The sequence below is a fragment of the Gavialis gangeticus genome, unplaced genomic scaffold, assembly GCF_001723915.1.
Source record: "Gavialis gangeticus isolate Ggan-Ray unplaced genomic scaffold, GavGan_comp1, whole genome shotgun sequence".
Classification (NCBI taxonomy): domain Eukaryota; kingdom Metazoa; phylum Chordata; order Crocodylia; family Gavialidae; genus Gavialis; species Gavialis gangeticus.
The window spans coordinates 166,959,436-166,963,823 of record NW_017729032.1 but is presented as its reverse complement, the minus strand read 5'-3'; the positions used below and the strand labels follow the sequence as shown (position 1 = coordinate 166,963,823).

The window sequence follows — 4,388 nt, the reverse complement described above, 5'->3', positions numbered from 1 at the left end:
CTGCATCCATTTGGAAACCCTGGTGCCTCAGCTAACCGGCATTTTTAGATTACTGGCACCCCCACATTCCCCACTCATGCCAGAAAACAGGGCTTTTACTGTAGTTACTTCTTTCAAATGTCAATAACTTAAATTAATCCCTAGCCTACTAAACAGCTTGGCTAAAAGATAAAAATATCTCAATTATGTTTATATTAAATACCACAGAAATAACGTGATAAGGCTAAATACAGCTTGACACTACCTATACATAGAGATTACAAATGTCATGTTAGTAAAACAAGGTTCTTATTTTACTAATATAGGAAACTTATATGACATTCCACTAACACCTCAAAATATTATAGGATTTTGACAAGTGTCAAAGACTTCCTAGCAGTGTGAGAAATGGCAGGTGAGATGATTATTTTTAAATATAAATAATACTTTACATGCATTTCTCTGGCTCTAAAATGATGTCTGTGGTATGTATTTGCTTTCAGTAATTACAAAGTACCTACTTTTAGAAAGGTGGCATGGAGATTTCTTTGCAGATTATTATTCTTTCTTGTGAATAAGTTAAAATTACTTGAAAAATCTATTCTTATGGTAGAGACATATCTGTAATGAACTACTGTTGAAACTTGTTATAATGCAATTAGTTGTATGCTGGTAACCTTAAGTTTGCCTTGTTCAGTGTGTCTGATTAATAAGATTTTTTGTTTTTGTTTTGTTTTGTTTTTTTTTAATCCAAACTTAGCAGTGACATATCAGATATCCTTTCTTCACAATCTGTGACTTGTATTTCTGCATAATGAAAAGGAGATTAATATTAGTGAGTAGTAACTGGTACCTCTTGCTGTATGCTTTCTTATGGAAAATAGAAGGTTTAAAAAGTAGCACAACATGTATTTCGAAATAAGAGTATCATTTGTGTTACTGAAAGGCACAATATATGTCTTCCTAACAGGAAAGAATTGTGCTTCAAGTAAAATGACATCATGCTGCCTCCCACAGAGGGATTCTGAAGGTTTCTCAAAAATGAAACTCAGTGGTAAGTGATAAAAGTAGTTTGTGGTGGTAAAAATACTTTGTGGTAATTCAGTTATTACATTTAAATATATATTAACATGCACAATGAATCCTTGTTACTCATGTTTTGATGTTAAGAGCATACATTCTTAGGTCATGGAGATGCTTACTTCATTTGCGGTGCAGATGCACAGTAAGCCACAGAATGCAGTAATTTACTCATTGTTCTGCTTGTATTGTTTATACACTATGAGCATAGATTTAGCATTATTCTTTGACTCAGGGGTGTGGGGGGGACTATTTGTAACCAGATATTCTACTGATAATATATATGGAATCATAGTTATTCCAACTCTGTAAGCACATAACCTTTGAGATTTCAGGCCTATGCAGTATCATAAAGGCTTTGGCCATAATTTTGAAATTTTCATGTCAACAGTAGGCTCCAAAATCCATACTGAGGCACCCAAATATTTAGAAGCTGTGTTTGATCAGTAGCTTATTTCTCTCCCCCCCAGATCTTTCAATGTTATTTTCCTGCTCCGAGACCAAGACCTGTTTTTCTTTTTATTAATAACTTGGTGGACAAATTGTCTACACTTCACTTTTATTGTTAGCGTATGCATTTCATAAGTGTTTGTTATAAAGTGTTCAAGTGCCTGTTGATTAGAGGACTATGCTGGAACTCAGGAAGCCTGGATTCTTCTCCTAGGTGACAGGAAGAAAGTTGCTTCCCATGCTTTTGGCTCAAGGGCAAATATAATACCCATCTTCAAAACAGGCTAGAAGGAAGGTCTCAGGAATTACTGACAAGTCATTTTGAGCTTGATACCTAGAAAGATGATTTATCAGGTTCTCAAGGAATTTAGTTTTGAAGCACCAAGAGGAAAACAAGTTGATCAGGAACAGCCATGATCAATTCACCAAGAGGAAGTCATGCCCTGACCAATCTGATTTCCTTCTATGATAAGATGACAAGCTCTGTGTATGGCTAGGCAGAAATAGTCCAAAATCGATAAGATAATATTTAACAAGGATAAGTGAAAAGTCCTTCACTTGACAGAATGATATGCACAGATACAGATGGGGAAATGAATGGCTAGGCAACAGTGCTGCAAGGAAGGACTTCGGCCCTATTTGGCACTGATGAGGCCTCACCTGGAGTAGCATGTTTAGTTTTGGGGCCTACATTTCCAGAAAGATGTGCACATGTTGTAAAGAATGTAGTGGAGAGTGACAAAAATTGAGACCTGGGAAACGAGACTTATGAGGAAAGGCTGAAATAAATAGTATTGTTTAGTCTAGAGAAGAGATGACTGAGTGGTGATTTAATAACAGTCTTCAAATGATGGAGATAGCCTTTTGTCTGTGGCTGTAGTGGACAGGACTGGGAGCAATGGCCTCAAACTGAAGAAGAGGAAATTTAGGTTGGAGATTAGGGGGAATTTTCTGATTGTGACAGTGGTTAAGCATTATGACGGGCTACTTACAGAAGATGTGGAATCCCCTTCCCAGGAAATGTTGAAGAGCAGGTTACACAAACACTAGACTGGGATAGTTTAGTCGGGGATTAACCTGCCTTGAGCAGGGGGCTGAACTAGATAACCTCATTAGGTCCTTTGTAGCCCTATTTTCCTATCATCTATATGATGGACTATTTAAAAAAAAAAAAATAAAGAAACTGGAACTTTACAAAATACTTTCAGACTTATGGTCTCTCTTTTATTTATGTATTTATTTATTTTGTTTTAAGGATATGCTTGGTTCCTCATTTAATGGGGAGGACATTAACAAATGACCAGAGTACTGTTTCTTTGAAGTAGAGGTCTTACTCCTCACATTGTATGCTTTGTGAAATGTAGCTAGATGTGCCTTTTGCTGTAATCATTACATTAGCTGCAGTACAATAAAGTTTCAATTTACTATTATCACTGTGCCCTAAATTCAAGGAGAAGGAATAGTAATATCTCTGGCATGATGATAAAGTTGTGAATAAGCAATAACTCATATTATGACAGTTTAGTTATGAGATCCAAGGGTACCATTATGTGAAGTACAAAAAACAGATGAAGAAAATAACAGCTTTGAAAACTCCTTTGACTTTGCATCACTGAACCATGTTTATTTCAATTTGTTGCATTTTAGATCTCGAATAAAAAAAGCTTTATTTGAAAATGAGCCTATCCAATAATTTTGTATCCATGCTTATTCTAATCAAAGCTGATCTCTTATTGTTACTTTAGCCATACTATGTAGTGTAAGTTCTTATTCCTTGAGAGTTTAAAAAAAAAAATGCAAGCAATTTCCAAGACATTGGAAATTCTAAATGATTGACATAATGGCTCCAAAATTGGAGTAAAAAAGGCAAAATCCCTTGGGACCCAGTATTTATAGTAATTTTACTTAGTCTTGGTTTGAAACTACCTGAAGTTGTACTTCAAGAAAGAATTAAGCATATAGGTAGTAAGGTACTTCTCAAAACATCTTTAAACCATTGTATAATAACATGAGGTAGGTTTGCCAGGGACCATTGTTGTAACATTTTCCCAGTATTTGACTTTGTCATAAATATGAATACAGAAAAAGTGAGGTGTATAGCTTGGTATCTGAAAGGGAACAAATTATATCAGGCATGGAAAAGCAAAGTTATACCTAAGTCTTTTTCCAGAGGGGGTAAACCACCTTGCAGTAGCTTTCATATACCAGAGTGTAAGACCATGCACATATGGCCAGTTGCTGAGGAACAGATGGCAGACTGTAATCCCTTCCTGTCTTTCCCTAATAGTAATTTATATGCATACCCTTGCTCCCTGAAAAGTGAAGTCTAAAGGTGCTCTTTGCCATTTGGCTAACTTGCAATGAAAGCCAGTGGAGGTTGGGTATCTAATTGTCATTCGTGCCTTTGAAAAATCTCTTCACCTGTATTAATGATCTGAAACATGTAAATCTAGGTAATTCAGATGAAAGGAATAAATCCAAAACCATCTTTAAATTTGTCCCAGCTTTCCCCCAAGTAGCTATAGTTCAGATTCATGATTGTTAACTGACTAAAATAAAGCAGGCAAAAAAGGTTGTAGAGCAGTAGTTCTGAAACTTTTTAGACTTAAGGCACCCCTTGTGCAATGCCAGCTTTTAGCTTTCACTCTTTTTTTTTTTTTTTTACTATGGAAAATTAACATAATTCTCGCATTGAAAAGAACTTGAACTACAACTGAGGAAGGAAATGTGCTAGACTGTATGGGCGTGTGTAGATGAAACAGGGGCCCTAAATTTAAGTGGCGGGTTTTTAAAAACACTGCTATAGTTTAGGGCAAAGTAAACCCCTTTGTTATGTACATCCATGTCTTACCTGCCTCTCCAGCGGTGCAGAGGGGAGG

At 36.0% G+C, this 4,388-nt stretch overlaps 1 protein-coding gene across 5 annotated transcripts in view; it reads left to right on the top strand.

Moving 5' to 3' along the window:
- The window catches only part of NLGN4X (neuroligin 4, X-linked), a 395,302-nt gene that overhangs the window by 81,682 nt on the left and 309,232 nt on the right, over positions 1-4,388 (top strand). For 4 of the 5 annotated variants that reach the window (XM_019525188.1, XM_019525189.1, XM_019525187.1 and 1 more), the window contains one exon: positions 950-1,033. The exons of the other annotated variant lie outside the window; for it this stretch is intronic. The gene's annotated coding sequence lies outside the window, so the exon portion shown is untranslated. The remainder of the gene's footprint in view (positions 1-949; positions 1,034-4,388) is intronic. 5 annotated transcript variants of the gene reach the window in all.